General features: G+C 48.1%; 1 protein-coding gene across 41 annotated transcripts in view; it reads left to right on the forward strand.

Moving 5' to 3' along the window:
* EPB41 (erythrocyte membrane protein band 4.1) overlaps positions 1-17,427 on the forward strand; it is a 94,680-nt gene that overhangs the window by 16,427 nt on the left and 60,826 nt on the right. For 8 of the 41 annotated variants that reach the window (XM_032132648.1, XM_032132644.1, XM_032132652.1 and 5 more), the window contains exon 1: positions 2,719-2,848. The exons of 3 other annotated variants lie outside the window; for them this stretch is intronic. The gene's annotated coding sequence lies outside the window, so the exon portion shown is untranslated. Of the gene's footprint in view, positions 1-2,715; positions 2,849-17,427 lie in introns of those variants that run through there. 30 more of the 41 variants (XM_032132651.1, XM_032132650.1, XM_032132654.1 and 27 more) reach the window with 14 other exon arrangements.

The following is a 17,427-nucleotide window of genomic DNA, read 5'->3' on the forward strand; positions in this document are numbered from 1 at the left end:
GCACTGACCGAATCCATCAGGATCTGAGTGCTCCCAGCGGCCTTTTACCTTGCAAGGAACAACCTCTGCCTTAGCCACCCCAAACACATGCCTAAAATGAATATAATTCCTGTCCTTATTCCTATATCCAGCAGGCAAATACCAAGAAATCCTGACTTATTAAAATAATTCTATGTCTCTAGATGACTCCCATAAAGCGACTTAAACCAGCTGTAACTGGGAGAGTTCTTTAAATAGTTGCAATCGGGGCTTGGCACAGGGCAAACTGTTCTTACAGTGAAGAATTTAAGAAATTTCCATTACTTCCTATGGGATTTCAGAGGTCAGTTTGGGGCTGTGTAGGAAGGAAAAAGAAGCTAAGCCAGTGACTTCGAGCAGAAGCGTGGTGGTGATGGGGGTGTATTTCCATGTGCACAAGAGTGGTGGTTTTGGGTTTCTTTTTTCCTTTTTTCCCCATATTTTCTGCTCCCTGTAAAAAACTGCTTTGGTGTAGGCTCAGATCCCCTTGCCCCAGAAGAACATTTTTCAGCCTCTCGTGGCACAGACCAAGTGCCTCTTTTCATATTTGATAACTCAACTTTTTAGTTTCTCTTCCTTTAGCTTTGGAGCCAATCAAACTCTCAACCATTTGTTTAGGGTCTGAAGAGGTGACAGCATCCTTTGCCCTCGTGCACAGCGCGTTGGCAGCTTGCACTAGTGTTCCCTGTGGATAAATGCTTCACCTGGGAATACAAAGTGCAGGAGCTGCTGCTCTCTGTTCTCAGCTGCTGGCAGATGGAGTTGGGGATCATCTGGTGATCTGAGCGCGGTGGATGATGCGCTGTGTGGTGTTAAATCACTGCTTTGATGCAAAGTTTTTGTTGCCCTAGTCTCTCCTCCATGTAATCTGCTGTGTGTGGTGTACGATGAAGCAGTGCGGGTTTGTTTGCTTGTTTTTCTTAGTTGCAAGAAGCTGTTGCCAACCAAAAATTGTGGTTTCTTTGCTCCATGGTTTTCTCCTCAAAGCCCTTTGGACTCGTATTTCTCTTCTGGCAGTGTTTTAAGCCCACCCATGGGTGAGCAGTAGCAAACGTAGCCGTTGTGGTGGGTCAGTACTGAACATCTCACGCTCCTCCATGCACTGCCTGGGCTATTAAAATGTGTTAAGTTATTGCACTGGGGACTGAAGTCAGAGCTTCAGGGCATGTTTCAAGGGAACTACGTGTCCCTAATGTAGGAGCAGCGACTTAGAGCCGCCAGACCTTTCCCAGCCTGTGTTTTTTTTAATGAAATGTGCTCATCTGAGTCCAAGGAAACCACCACGTAGTCCAGATTTAAGGCAAAAATATCCGCCTTACCTCTCATTAAGGAGCTTTTTGCAAGTGGTCTCAACACTGAGACAAAGAGGAGCTGCCCCGTTCTTCTTGGCAGAGCTGAGTGTCATGGATGCATAAAGGAGAAAAGGTAAATAGGTGTGAGAAGCATGTTAATTTTTCTAAAAATCTGGGTATTTTTAGCTCCCATATAGCACAAATGCCCTCAGTGTGTGAGTGGCCCTTGCTAGGTAGGTACCAGTGCAGGCTCAACATGGTGACGGAGCCGTCCGAGCCAGGGTGTGCATCAGCCTTGGGTATTATCTGCTGATGAAGAGGCAGGGCGGTTGCTCTTAATCCAAGCAGAATAATGTGTCCGAGACCTTAATTCTCTTTGGGAGACAAACGGAGATACCTTGGTGCCAGGCGTATTTTGGGATTGTGCAAATATTTAAGGGCGATTTGGTTCCTGAGATGAGCAGGCTGGCAGCAGCCTTGCTGGAGCCTTTGGAAGTGCTCAAGAGGCACTCGGCAGAATGTTTTGCTCTGATGTACGTAGCACGGAGAGCTGGACAGCTCTGCTTGACAAAAATAACTTGATTCTAATTTGGCTGTAAGCGAGGAAAACCCGGTCCATGCCGTAGGTGCGGGATTCCAGAGCAGGGGCAGGGCGAGCTTCTCGGGGGTTTCTTGTTGACCAGCGGTCGCTACCTCAATTGTCGTTTTTTTTTGGCTTGCCACAGACTGAGGCAGTACCTGTCCGATTACGAATAGCCTTATGCTTAAAAAATGAAGAATATAATAACAGCATAAAGAAAACCCCAACGCTCCCCTCCCCCCCGCCCCCCGTTTCTTCATACACTCCTCCTTGCTTCTCCACCCCGGGTCTCCCTTCAGAGCTGGGCCACGACCTTCTCTGGGAGGCAGCGAACGGTATTTAAAATCTAGGTCACGGAGGGAGGGGGAGCGGCGCTGCCGCCCGCGGTACCGGCGGGCAGGACCCCTCCTGCCCCGTTCCTACCGGACCCGTGCGGCGCCAAATTATCGCCCCCCCGCCACCATCACCTTAGCGAGGAGGGGTGTGTTGGTGGCAGGAACAGGCGGTAGCCCCGTTATTTCAGGCTCTCGCTGCCGCGGTGTTTTTGTAGCGGGCTCAGGGCGGCCGCTCTGAGCGGTCCCTCCGGGCCGCCCGCGGGAGCGGAACGTGAGGGAACGGGATGGGGGGAGCCAGGAGGGGGCGCGCGCTCCCCCGCCCGCGCCGCCAGCCGCGGTTTCCCCGTAGCCAATAGCGAGGCGGCGCTGGCGTCCCGCCCCTCGCCCTCGGCCAATGAGAACTTACTACAGTGTTATGGGGGGAGGAGGCGGGGCCGGGGGGGGCAGAGCCGCGGGCGGGCGGCAGCGGGCGCGGAGCGGCGGGCGCGGAGCGGGGAGGAACGGAGACAGAGCGACTGGCTGGGCACGGCACGGCCCGCCACGGCCCCGGGGTGCCGCACCGCAGCGGGGGCTCTGCGGGGCTCGGTGTGAGGCCGGCGGGCGCTGCGCGCGGGGGCGGCCGGGTAAGTGCGCGCGGGAGCGTGTGCGCGGCGCGGGGGAGCGCGCACGGCCTTTGCGCGGCGGGTCCGTGTCCCTGTGTCCCGGTGTCCCTGTGTCCCTGTGTCCCTGTCCCCCTGTCCGCAAACGGCGGGCCGGTGCGTGCCCGCGGTCTCTGTGCTTGTGGGCACGTGTATGTGCGCGTGTGTGGTTGTGCACCGCGTGTGAGTGCGTGTGCTCATCTGTGCAAGGTGCGTCTGCACAGCGAGTGTGTGCAGTCAGTGTGCCTGTGCGTGTAAAGGGTGTGTGTGCGTGGGGTGTTGGAGTGTGCACGCGTGGTCTGCACAAGCACCCCGTGTGTGTCGTTTGTATCGGGGGTGTGGTGTGACTGCTGTGAGCTCTGTGCGTGTGAGCACTCCGTGTATACGCAGTGCGTGTGCAATCTGTGCGTGTGTGTGCACCATGTGTCTGTGCACACCAGGTGAGTGTGCGTGGTGTTTCTGTGTGCACCATGTATATGTGTGTACACACTCTGTGTGTGTGCAGCATGTCTGTGTTTGCCCCTTGTGTGTGCACAGTGTATCTGTGTGTGAAGCGTGTTTGTGTGACTGAATCCAGTGTGTCTGTGTGTGCACAGTGTGTGTGCGCGTGGCTCATGTGCGAGGGCTCCGTGGGGCTGTGTGTGACATGGAGTTCTGGAAGTCAAAAGGCTGAGGCTCAGCCCGAGACAGATTCTGCAGGAGGCAAGAAATGGGGATAGCAGGATAGGGACACACAGCTCAGGGGAGCTGGCACCCAGTGTTCGCCTTTGCTGGGGCGGGGTTGCCCGGGCTGCTGTGGCCGAGCTGGGATCCCCAGCTCTGCCCGGAGTCCATTGTGCAGGAGGAAGAGGAGGAAGGAGATATGGCGGGGAAGGGCTGTCGGGGAAGTGCTTCGGGCTTCACAGACCGATGCCTGCTCACCCACCCATGAGACAAATGTGGATGCTGTGGTCTGGCATCAGTCAGGCAACGGCTCTTTCCTGTCTGTGCATCCTGCTTTCTCCTGAGTTCTAGCTCAAGAAAACACCTTAACCCACTGGGAAGGGATGCTTTTCAGCTATCTGGATTTTCCACCAAGGCGTATTTTTATTTCCTATCTCCAGCAAGGCACCGTTTGTAATGAAAATTACTCCAGAGGGTCTGGAATGAGTTAAAATCCACCTCGACCACCTCTGAGTGCTGCAGCTGCAAGTGTCCCAAGTCCTTGCTTCCGTGTTTTCTGGGGAAAAGGAACTTGTTCACCCTTTGTGCACTGGTTTGGGGAAGCTGGTTTTGGACAGGGTCTGGCAAGTCTCCCGTCTATGGCTGTGTAAATGGTTATTCAAGAATTGCATGTTTGGTGGTGAAGAGGAAATTTCTTAGAGATTGTCCAAATTCTGGGGTAGGTGCTATGCTGGTTCAGTTATAATTCTGTGTGTTAATTTAATTAAGATACTGGAGAAGCAAGGCAAAATTTGTCCCTTCCAACCCAAACTATTCCATGAAAATCTTATTTCTGAACAGTACCACAAACTCCATTTTTGCCTTACCTTGCTCTTTCCATTTAGGATTTGAAGGCTTTTCAAAAATGCTGGATTTTGCTTACCTTAGTTTGCTAGATCTGGAGGGATGGTCTTTGAATTAGTGATTCTTATTCACAGTTGAGATATGTAAAAATAATCCCTGTAAGGTCTCGTGGGGCAGAGAATATGCTGGGTCTGTATGAGGGATGCGGAGGGGCTCTGCCCTGGCTGCTGCTGCTGTGGAGTGCAATTCCTTTCGCAATTAGCTAACTCGTGTGTCACTGCCCCAGGAGCTGCTCCCTTCACTTCAAAGGTTGCTTTGTGGAGATCCAAAGTAGGTTGTTTTTCTGTTTTAATGGCTGGTCCAGCCATATTTTTAATGAATTGAAGGTTTTCTTGCAGCATTTTGTGGTTGTTAAGGGTTGTGTGTCACGTGTCAGTGATGCTGATACCCTTGATATTTGTATTTTACATCATCTTGCATCTTCAGTTGCACTTCTGGGGCAGTTTTGAGCATTGGATGTGATTTAAAAGGCAGTGCGGTCCTTTGCATATCTCTGCTGCCATGGTCTTAATAAAGAAGGTGAGGATTTTCTAGGATTCCCATGGTCAAACGTAATCTGCTGTGGAAGGTAAATATCAGGATAAACATAGTGTTCCTTACCTTGAAAACTCAGAGCCATATGAAACAGAGAGAAGGATGATTTTTTTTTTTCCTAATATAAACACATTCATTATTTCCTGTAACAATTTAGATGATGAGAACAGGAATTACCTGTGTTTTCACCTGATCTCAAAATTGCAAGTTAAAACAAATAATCTTATCAGAAGCAAAGCATTTCATGGGAAAGCAGCAATCCTGAGGAGTGAGGACTCCTCTCGGCCTGTTTCCAAACATTGTATGTTCCTAAAGCCTAAAAATGCTTTGGGCGATATTACTCCAAACCTACAGCTCCTGGCTCCGGTATCTCCCCGTCAAGTGCCCGTGTGCTCTGCATGAGCATCCACAGTGTTTGTCCTGACAGCATTTGATTTTCGGAAAGTGGTAAAACACGTCTCTCCTACCGCCTCGCTTACTGCTTGTTGAGCAGGTATTTGAATGGATGGGACATAGGCTGTTGGGGATGCGGCTTATCTAGTGAGCAGCCTACCTCTACAAATTCATTCATTAGAGATCAGAGTGTTACTGTGCTGGGGTACCTTGCAGGGATGTTGGGCTGCTCCATGTGCTTTGATACGTTGATAGGTAGATGATGCTGTGAATGTGGCACGTGCTGGAATAAAGTTGTGTGTACAGAAGGGTTGCTGATGGAAGGCAGTGGCTCTGTACTAGGTTTTCACAGCAGTTATTTGGCATCTCAAAGGAATCTTAGATTTTGGGGTCAGTGGGTGAACCTCTGGCTCTTCATCCTTGGGGCGGTTCAGTGGAAGTGTTGGCTGAGTGTCCACAGCATCTGACTAGGAGTTTGGGGAGAAACACCTTTCCTTGTGTTCCCAAATGAGGGGTATGTGCTGAGAGCCTTTTCATTTGGGGGAACCGTGACAGTACGTGTGTCACTGCAGGGTGGGTTTTTCTTCAGCCCCTTACTGCCATATTTCACATATTTCTTGGAAAAAACCCTAGAAATCGGTGATGCTCAGAGATCTTGTGTCCATGATGGGTGGGAGAGCTCTGGGCTCTCCCCAGGTATCCTGGCCAGGGATCCCTGCTCTTAGTGAGAGCTTCCCACCCCTCTGTGGATGGAGGCATGCGTGGGGCTGCAGTGGGGAGCTAGAGCTGGGCTGTACTGGTGTGCCACATTGGGTCAGTGTCTGGACCTGCTGGAGGTGCTTTTACATTCCTGGGAATAAGCTGTGATGAATCTAAGGGCTTTAATAGGAGAGTGTGAGGTTCCCTGCAGCAGCCCTATGGATGCAAATAATTTCCTATCATAAACCTTATTTTGTACTTTTAAACTCCACTGCAGATCTATTGGCTTCCCTCTAACTTCTGTGCAACTTTCCTTGAGTGTTAAGGAATCGCAGATACTCAGGTTGTTCAGGCTTGGAGCTGTGTTTGTTGCTGTCATGTGTTTCTCTGGGGAAGTTGAATATAAAGCTTTGCATCAGGAGTAGAAATTGCAGTCTGGGCCTGGGGATCTTTTGCAGTGATTATTCTGCTTTCTTGGTGCTTTTCTTTTGCTGTAATCTTGTGTAGATTAAGCAGGCAGTGAAACGTAAAGATTTCCCTTTATGTGTCTTATCTACTACTGTTTTGATCAGTATTGTGGTTTCTTAAGTTGCAAAGAACTCTAGGATGTGGCATAGCAGGGATTTATCTTTGTCCATCGGATGGATTAGGTAGGAATGTTCATGGCTCGTACTTAATCCAGATTAATATTATTAGTTTCTTTACGTTCAGTTGGTTGTTTACGCTTGTTTTCTGTTTATGTGAATTTTTGCTTGTGTAATGCCACTCACATTGTGTATTAAAAGCCAGTGCTTTTAATTTGTCTGTGTAGATTGTGTAGATGGACTAAATCTTTCTTTCTCTTTTTCCTTTTTTTTTTTTTTCTTTTTTTAAATGAAGCAGTTCCACAGAGAGGGAAATTGTACAGGCTTGGGGGGTATATGTTCAAGCAATCGTACTCTTCCAGGGCATGCTCCTCCGGACCCTGCTGCATTTCTGATCCGGGATTTTTAAACAAATTCCCATGCCAGTTTGCTTTAGCTGCTGTGCTCAGAGCAAACGTCGACAGCAGTGGTTTGTAATTTATAATTTATGAAGTCTCACAGCACTTGAACTCCGGTGCTTTCGGAGGGGACTGAGAATTTTGTATCTCCCTGATCTCAATGCAGAGCCTAAAAGATGTAGGAAGATGAGCAGCTCAGGGGAGTGTTTCTCCTTGCAGGCAGTGGGAGAGCTCCATGACCGCCTAGTTGTGTGGCCGTGGCCACGGTGTTGGGTGCTTCCCTCCCACATTTTTGTATTTTTGGGGAGCAGCCCAGTCCATCTGCTGGTGAGAGTGACTGCCATGGGATGTCAGCCTGGCTTTTAGACAGGGTCACACCATGGAATAACCCTCCATGGCTGCCTTAAGAAGCCTGGAGCCCAGACCTATGGAGGATCCTTTGCTCTGTCAAAATCGAATCCTTCTTACAGGGATCAGCTCAGCCTGAGATGTAACCATAGCAAGACACGCTGTGGCTGGAGCCTGGGGATGGGAGTACACTTTGAATGCAGTGGAAGAAAAATAGGACTAGTTAGCTATTTCTATGAAAACCACAATTCCTTTGAACCCCCCAGTCACTGGTTGTAGGCTGATTATTCTGCTCCTTCCCCGCCCCATGGAATGTGTGTGTGTGAGAGAGATAATTAAAAGCTTTTAGTTAAATAAATAACTAAGCTGCTCGTGTGGCTTTATAGTAGAATTGCAGAGCCAAACCCTTGGACGTGGAAGATGGCGTGTGCTGCTGCTGGTCCCACAGCATCTCCCTGCCTTCCCATGCTGGTGTGGCCTTGGAGCGTGATTCCATGTGGACTTTTCACCCCTGAGGCCTGTGTATCGCTGAATATGAGAGTGAGCAGGGTTTAAGTGGGGACAGTCCCATCCCATTGTGTCCAGGGCTCCAGGCTGTATTTATTCCCTGCTATTCAAACTCTGCTCCGAAGACAGGATTAATCCCCACCCAGATTCATCTGCGATGCCTGTGTGCAAATGAATCAAAAGCATGAGCTGGTCTTCGCAATTCACTCATGAGATGGTCTGGATGCTCCAAGATGGCTTGAAGGGTGGTTTGGTTTTATCCCTTTGACACAGAGCTTGATGGAACGTTTTATGTTCCAGCCCCGGTTTCTGCCTCCGTGAGCTGCCTGCAGTGCCTCGAGCCAGGCACTTGGAAAATGAGAAACATGCAGCTGGTAACCATTCCTGGGGAGTTTTAGGAGTCATTTGTCATTGGGCAGGGGCTGGTTCCTCGAAGGATAAAAATCTTTCAGGTCCAGCTTCAGCTGCCCTAGCCAGCAAATATGTTTCCTCCTGCAGCCCTGCCTTGCATGCTGCCTTCCAGTTCCTGAACCGATGGCTAAGAGCACCCTATAACCAATGTCATAGAATCTCCTGAGTTGGAAGGGACCCACAAGTTGGATCATCAAGTGCAACTCATGGCCCTGCACAGGTTACCCCAAGAATCCCACCCTGTGCATCTTTGAGAGCGTTATCCAAACACTCCTGGAGCTCTGGCAGCCTTGGGGCTCTGACCATTCCCTGGGGATTCTGCTCAGTGCCCGCCCACCCTCTGGGGGAAGAAACTTCTGGTGTCTCACCGAAATGTATATCCCTGATTTACCCTCTTAACACGACAGCCAGAGGAGAGCAGGATGCCCTGGGCCTTTATGGGAAAAAGCAAATTTTAGTAGGTGCAGAGGCAGCTCAGGGTGACATTTTTCAGAGTGACAAAAAACTCTCTTAAATCCCCAAACAAAAACTGCTGGTCTGTCCTTTAAATACTGGATTCCGTGTGCACATAGTGTTTTAGTCCTGTTTGCAAAGACAGACATCCTGGCAGTGTCACCTTGACATGCACGTCACACACAAGACAATGGGACCCTCTGGGGATGCAGCCTCTTGGAGAAGAGCAGTGGTGAGCTGTCATCCTCCTGGGACAAGGGAGTCCTCCTGTCCTTCATGTACATGAAAACTCAGCAGCTCATTTGGTCTGAAAAGTCTTGAAACCCAGCATTAGGCCAAAGTTTTCTGACCTAAATACCTGTTTTACAACTGTTGGTTGGAAGTGATTGACAGGCAAGGTGAAAAATTGTGTTTAAATTGTGGGGGTGGTTGTTGGTGTGAAGTCAAAAAAAATCACCTAAGCAGCATCCCTCTTTCTCCTGCATGAGTGTGTGTGTGTAAGTGTGTAGAGGCAATAAAAAGGCCATTTATCATGTAAACATATCCTGACACAGGGAGAAGACTGAGGATGAGTTTCTACAGCTTGTCGGAGGAAGGGGTCACATTCCATGCAAGGGAACAGCATGTCTAGGACCCTTAGTAGCATGTATTAAAATTTGAGCAGGGAGAAATGAGGTGGGATGAGTACCAGGCACTTCCTTGGTGCCCCTCCATCCCTCCTCCTAGGAAATACCAGCACTGCTCCCATGTCCCCTCCGTTCCTCCTGGGATTGGTGCCGGTGGCCGATGCTGATATTGCTGCTTTTCTATCTCCAGCTGCCAACTTGAAAGTGAGTGTGTGTGGTGAGAAGCTCGTGAGAGTCTTGGTGAATAAGCACATGAAGTAGCAACATGATAAACTCAGTTGTGGGCTGCCTGGTCCAGCTGCAGGAATAGCTTTCATCTAGGAAAAGCTGAAGGAAAGCTTTTGGGGCCTGGAGAGGAGTTAAGTGCAGAGAAAATGCGAGTTTTCAGCTGTTTATATGTATTTCTAGTCAAAACGGTTTAAGGACCCCCACACTTTCTTGAAGAGGGGGAACAACAAGAAAGAGAAACTGTTTTGGGAGGGGAACAGTGTAGGGTACATATATATTGCTTTTCTATGGATTTTCCTGTGCATCCAGGACCCCCTGGGTGTTTAAACACGATGGAAAAGGGGTCTTGCAGACATGTGGGTTGGCTGACTTACACAGATGAACTGGCTCATTCTTCGGGGCTTTCTGAAAAACTTAATGTTGTAGGGGTGGCCCTGGAGAAGGGGGTTTATCTGCAGTGGGAGCAACTGCATCAACTTGGGAAGGGTGTGCTGGCAGTAGTGGGGGAAAATGGCCACGTGCTGAATTCCTCCGATACTGCTTCCAGTGAGTGCCATAGTTTCTATGGACTTCGGGGGGGTTTGTGGTGGTGGTGGTGGTGTTGTAGCTGCTGCTTCTGTTACTTCCATCAGGTCTACCTAGATGCTGCCTTCAAAAAACACTTCCTTTGTTTATGGATGGCAGTATCTGTTTGCTCCCACCTGTCCCTGCTCCTTCCTTCGCTTCTCCAGGAAATGGTGGAATAAAGCTGGGGTTGGTTGATGAGGTCAGAGCAGCTGTTGTGCCCATCCCAGTGCAGGACCTAATCCCTGCCCCTCTCTTCAGTGAGGTTTGGGGTGCTTCACCCAATGATAATGAGAACCCAAGGGACTTGGGGTGTCCAAGCATGTTAGTCTCAAAAAATGACCTTTTTTCCTCTGCTTACACACTGGAGCAAGTTTTATTTTATTTTGTTTTGAAGCAAGATGCTTTGAGTAGCTGGTGTCTCCCATCCCCTCAGTTTTGGGGCACCAATGCAGAAAACATTCCTCTTCTTGGTTCAGGTGCTCTTGCTCCCACCTGCACCCACTGGATGCTGGTGGGGAAACCAGCAGTGGCATGGACAGTGTTAGTGGCTTCATGTTTTGCATCTGCTGCTCTTGGCTTATTTAAAAATGATGATTGACTCTCTTCATCTACCCTGATGATGACAAATGGTGATATTCCTTTTGCAAAGATGTGGTTTATTAAAAAAAAGAGTCCCTGTTGCATGATGAATCGAGAGGGAGAGGTCGGGGAAACTGAATCTATTAGTGTTACTTGCCTGCATGCCTCCGGAGGCAGGAATGGGAGTAGATAATGGACATGAGGGATGAATTCACAAAGCAAAGAGGCTTGCAATTATAGAGAAATTTGGTATTTCACTGTGATGCTTTTCTTGCAGGTTTATTTCTTTTTATAATTGAGCTGGGCTCTCCAGCATGAGCATTGCTTATTGCATTGGTGGGTTTGATCTGCACAGTGCTAATCACAGCAAAGGCTGGTGATCTGGGAATACAAATACATGATATTGTATACAGCATATGCAAATACAGTGGAATTAAACGTTTTTCTCCTTTTTTTGAGGTAGATGCACAGCTGCGTCTGTGCCAGTGATAGGGCTCCCTGCAGACACAGGTGAAGGAGAGGTGCCAGCGCCCTGTGCCCGCAGCTCCATCACGCACAGGTTCAGGAGGTTGGAAGGTGTGCGTGGAGCTCATTGGTGTCTTGGCGAGGTGCTGGCCTGGTTACAGGGTTGGCTCCGTTTGCTGGGCTGATGCTGCTGGGGGAAGTGGTTGTACGTTAACCTTTTCTCATGATTTCTCAGCACAAACAGTTGTAAATCTCTCCTGTGGTAGGAGTAGATGCAAAAAGCTCTCAGCCCTGGTTTTGCTGTGCAGCGGTATCACCTCCTGCCTGGCCTTTGAAAACACAAATGTAAGGAAACAAAGAACTTTGCCCTTTTGATGTATTAACTACAAAATCAGCTGAAAAATTGTTGATAGATTGTGCTTGTTTTGGAAACAGTTTAACCTTCTGAAACTTCTGGCTGTGGCAGAAAACCAAGGAGTGATGAAGTTTGATTAACTGTAACTTTCATAGCACTTCAGCTTTACCACTAGAAAAACACTATAGGATTGGTGAAAAACATTTGTTTTTTTACTAAAAATGCTTGTTCTAATAAATTTTCTAGACTGGGGTTGGGGAGGGGGAGGAGAACATCAACTGGAGCTGCAGCTGTGCACCTCTGAAGCAGGAGGTTTGTGAGTGAGTGGTTCCTGTCTACCTCAGGTGTCTGCTTGTGTTTTTCCCCAATTCCCTTCAGCAGAAACACTCCCTGAGAAAATATTTTGAGACATTTCTTTAAAACAAAAAACAAGTGGAGAGAGGAAAAACACAAATCTCTGTGTTGTAAAGCATTGTCAGAGCTTTGCTATTAGAGCAAGAGCGTTTGGGGTTTAGGAAAACAGGGCAGACATGCAGCCAGCTGTACCCCACGACACTGAGCATCGCCTCAACATCCCGATGTCAGCCAAGCCCAGCAGTTGCTCAGTTCCACATCTCCAGAAGAAACAGCGACTGGGGAACGTGCAGTTTTTGTCTTGTTTTTCTGAGTTAATCTCCTTGCTTTGCTTTCCCACCCGTGGACTGTGGTTTTGCCTAGTCACAGGGTGTTTCATGAGTGCAGTCAGTTCAGGTGCTGCAAGTCAGAGACATCTGGGGATGAGTCACTAGAGCTCAGGATGGGGCAAGTTTCTTGAAAACAAGAGAACAGGCTTTGCGAAAACTTAAAATTAAGGGTTGGTTCCCAGACACAAAAAGATCCAGACCTCTTGGTATCGGCAGTGATGAGTTTTTTGATGGTGCTTTGGGAAATAGCCTTGAAATTTGTTGCTGTGTTTAAAAAAAAAGTGTCTTTGCTGCTCCAAGCAGTGAATTATATTTTTTAAAAATGCAGATTGGAAAAAAATATAAATTGGGAAAAAATTCAGCTTGGAGCAGTGCAGATATTTGATTTTTAACTTGATAATTTGTCACACGAGTAATTAGCCAATGTGGTACCCATCACAGTCCCTTCTGGCTTTTGCAGTGATCATATCTGTGATCCGCATTTACTGCGGAGAAAAATGGATGTGGCACTTGCATTTTAGTTGGAGGACTGGCTTTTTTGGGCTGAATCATTGTAAATGGGGATGTGTGTGTTTCATTTGGAATCTGAGATCCACCCATCTGGTACTAATGAAGAGTTCGGTATAAGCCACCTGCAGCAGAAGCCTCTGCAGCCATTCCCAATTTCCTAATGGCATGAGCATGTGTATGCTTGTGTCACCTTCTTATTTTAAACCATGCTGGAAGTTGGTTTTGCTGCTTAAAATGAACTTCTGTAAAGTAGCAGCTCGCTGGGTGACCACTAATTGATTTAATTGCTGCCCTTAATATGAAATTTATTGTGGGTTATAGAAGCATGTTCTGCTGCTCCACAGTACTCGACCGATGCTCTCCCAGATGTGGGATGTGTTCCCTGTGTCCCCATGCAGGCATGTTCTTGGTGTGAGCAGTTCAAGCCGCCATGGTGTTCCCTGCTCTGGTGCTACAAGATGGATTTTTATCAAAACCTTGTGTTTGGCAAGGTCTGGGAGCAGAAGTGAAGCACAGAGAAGAGTTACTCACCTTTTTGTTTTTCCTCTTGTGTTTAAAGGTCTAGCACTGATCTTCCCTGCTGTTGTCAAGACTGAGTTCTGCAGTGCTGTTGGTGAAACACTTTGAAAGTGCACTGCACCATGCAAAGAGAAACACATTTTGAGAAAAAAAATCTAATATTCAATTAAAAAATTAGTAGTTAATCATGGTGAAGTGCTGTTTCCTTCTGGCATGTTGCTGTTTTCACGCAGGTGGCACAGCATCGGTGCATTGTGCAATAGAGATCTATTTGTAGAAAGGAAAAAAAGAGGCCAAAGTTTACAGGATCTTTCTCCAAATCCAATAGAAGGATGTCTTGCACTAGGGGGTTTATTAAATCTGAGTAATGTGAGTTGCAAAATAACTTGTTACGCTGCTGTCTGCAGAGGCCACTGTGTGAGGGCAAATGGGTGTTCCATGCCCTTCCCGAAGGCTCACGCTGTACTCCTGTGTCCCTGGGCTCTGAACAGGCAGTTGTTTTGGGTCTTAACCTCACAGGTCTGTTGTTAATTCCTGAACAGCTCAGTTCTTCATATAAAGTGACCTGTGCTTGAAGTGCCACGGTATTTAGGCATTTCTCCCATAGAGTTTGGGGAGTTTGGGGTCTTCATCCTCCTGGTTTTGAGTGCTTTGCCAAAGGTGCATTTATACAGCACTGGCTGCCGTTGTTGGTATGTGCCCTTAATCCCAGAGATTACTGGGTTAATGTCCCCAGGCTTGAACTGGTGCTGTGTTTTGTTGAATCCCACAGGGAAAAACAGATATTTATTGCTGTGGATACATGGGGAATCCAAAGGGCTGCTGAGATCTGGGCATTGAGGGTACAAAGCTCATCCACTGTTTCATCAACCCTGCCTTTCATGCTCAGGGCTGTTAATCCACCATCGAGACGAGGAATCTCTGTTTCTTCTCCCAGAGGAGGGACTGGTCCTGGATGCTCCAGCTCCATGCACTTCAGCTGGCAGCAGCCTCATATGCAGGGTGCTCTCTAATTAATGTTGGCTCTTGAGCACCGAGTAATTGGGAGCATTAATTGGATGGTAGCTTAAGAGTAGGAGCATGGTTAAATAAAACGAACAGGCTTGGCAGTCATAATGTCAGCAGGTAAAACGCCTGGGAAATGGCAAATCCACATGGCAGTGACGCCAGCGAGGTCCGTGCTGAATGCAGGTGCTTCAAAGCCAAGGCAGTGAACCGAAGCCTACGGAGCAGGGCAGGTCCTCTTCTCCTTCCCCAGGTGCTGAAGAGGGGACACAGCCCGGTAAGGCAGATATTTTTTAAACATCTCCCATGCTTAGGAATAAGAGAATGAAATGTTCTTGTTGTGGAGTTGTAGTTCACGTCTAAAGAGTTTTTACAGCTTGTTTAGCCGGGGAACTGAGCTCAGGCCATGCACTGATGTCCTAACCAGAGACCAGCTCATTGCATTTGTTTCTGTCTTGTTTTTGCTTTTTACTATTGAACTGCACTTCTTGCCACTGTAAGGGCTCCTGCTTTCTGCAGCTGGTGAGGCATTTCTCTACTTTTATTTTCTGTATTGCACTGCTCACAGCTTACAGTGGTGAGGAGATGCCTTGGAGCTAGCTCAACCCGCTCAGACCTCGTTTGTATGTTCATTGTTTTCATCTTAGAGAGGAACAGGCGACTATTTACCTTCAGATTGTGTGTATAGAAAGACAACCTGAAGGAAGTGCAGAGGAGGTGGTTTAAGAATATATTTATTGGAGGAGGAAAGAGCGGGTTTGGCAGGAGCTGCGTGGCTGAGGTGCCTGAGTGAGCTCACTGATGCTTTTTGCTCTCTCCACTCGTTTGAACGGTCTTCTCATGGCAGTTTTAACCCAAACAATGATATCACCAGAGCCTGCAGAAAAGAGGATTTGTGTGGCATTTTATTCCCTTGTGCTGCATGAATGTGGATTTCAGCAGTATTGTGTGGCTCCTGCTGTCAGCAGCATGGTGAAAAGAGTGGCTCACTTGTCTGGAATTGCGACTGTGGGACTTGCAGCCCTTTAGCAGCATAATTTTAGCTGGGGCTCTCCGTTTAGTCCTCAGTACTGGGCAAGACCAGTTGATTTTGGGTCAAAAATACTGAGAATAATATGGTTTATTCTTAATTTGCTGTTGCTTTTGGTACTTGATAAATACCTGAGCCACACTGAGTCCCTGTGAGTCTGTGGAGCTTTCAGCTGGGTGAAGCACTCTTGGGCTCACTGAGACTTCAGCTGTGAGTAAAGCAATTGCATGACTGGGATTTAAATGTAAAAAAGGAAAAAATAAGCAAAGCTTCTCCAAAAACACATGTGGTTGTTCCTACCACCGTTACATTGTTGGGTGTTTGTGGGTATACACACAAGCACACACTTTGAATAGAATAAGGATTATTTTGAGACCTAACTCATAAAATAAGTATCAATGGGATGCTAAATTGTGTACATAAGGCCAGTAGCTTATCCAGAAACCACCACTAGCTCCAGGTACAATTTATTTTAATAGGGAGATGTTTAAACCAGCTGCTGTTTTCTGCATATGCTTTATCCCCACTAAAGGAGATATTTTGTCTTTATTGGCTCTTCATTTATTTTCAAATATTGCAATGTTTAAACAGTTGGAAGCTGTTTATTGTTGTCTTCTCAGCTGGTTGGTGGCCAGCAGTGTCCTGGCTGTGCATTGGGCAGGTTTCATTGGCACCAGTGAGAGTGGAAAAAGCTGGTTTACAACTTCCAAGTGCTGCCCCAGTTTCTCCACTGCTCATGCTCACCTGACTTCATGCCCAAAGCTCCCTTTAATGCCCTTGGGGACGTTAAACTTCTCCCAGTGTCGTATGTAATGCAGGGAGATGATTGGGGAGAAAGATGTGAGTGGGTGGGAGGGGGGTCCTGGGCAGCCCCTGGAACTGGGGAGAAGGTTGGAGGGAATCAGGGGGTGGTGGAAGAAAGAGCGGCTCTGCTGCAGCCAGACAGGAGAGTAGGAGAGCTCCTTTTAGTGTGTGTTGTCCATGGAGCTCCTGGGTGGAGCAGTGTTTGCATCAGCAGGATTAAGTGTGGCTGGAGGAGAAGGTGCTGCAGTGTTTTGTTAAGAAACACAAGGGCCATCCAGGAGCACCAGTGTGATACTCAGCACTAACCTTTCTGTGGTGTGCTGGGTGGCAAGGGTGGGTGTTGAAGAGGTAGAAAACACCTCTTGAGAGCCGGTGGAATGTGGCCATGCTGGTGTTTGTTCAGTGAAATCACAACCCACAACAGCCTCCCACACCAACCCATCCAGTGCAGAAAGGAGGGCGGCAACCGAAAATATGAGCAAACAGCCCCTGAATGTGGGTGCAAAGTGTATTTCTGACCCCTCCCTGCAGTACTGAGGGTGAACACAACTTCCTTTTCCTTTCTATAGTCTGAAGAAAGCGATGTTTGTGTACATTTCCTCCATGCAAATAATTGCAGCGACCCTGGAGCTGAGCAGAGGGTGCTGCGGGGACCAGCATGGATCCTTACTTGGGTCTCCAGGGGTGAAAAAGCCCTCACAATACCATCTTATCTTCCATCCCATTCTTTAAATCAATGCTCTCCCTTCCCCCCAGATGGTGTTTAATATCCTGTTCACTATTTCCGACTGCTTATAGGCCAGGCTGCAGGCTGGAGCTCAGCTGCTGTGTCCTGGTGAGCCATTAGTGCATCAGGATGGGATCTGGGGCAGTAATTCAAAGCAGAAGTGAGCACAGGCTCCCTGTGGGATAATGCATCCATGGCTCCATGGGCAGGCAGAAGGTGTCAGCGTCATTATTTTGGTTCTGCATCAGAAGTGGGAATGATAAAGTGCTCACTGGGTGTTTAGTCTTCCAGAGGATCAAAGGGATTCCTGGCAGCTGAGCAGCTGAAATGGAGCATCCTGTTGTCCACCTTTAACTGAGCTACTGAATGGTGATGGACCAAAATTGTCGAGATAGGCACTGAAATGCCATTCCTCCATCCAGTGGGTCAGTATTGAGAGGATTGTCTGAAATGGTCACTTTTTTCGTGTAAACCGCTGAGAGCTGTGCTCCTGCTCCGCTGCCTCAGACTGCCAGTGGTTTCTCTGCTCTGGAGTCACCTGAATCGTGCCAAAGAAACAGGTGATTATTTAAT

This window comes from Corvus moneduloides, chromosome 23 (genome assembly GCF_009650955.1).
Source record: "Corvus moneduloides isolate bCorMon1 chromosome 23, bCorMon1.pri, whole genome shotgun sequence".
Classification (NCBI taxonomy): Eukaryota; Metazoa; Chordata; class Aves; order Passeriformes; family Corvidae; genus Corvus; species Corvus moneduloides.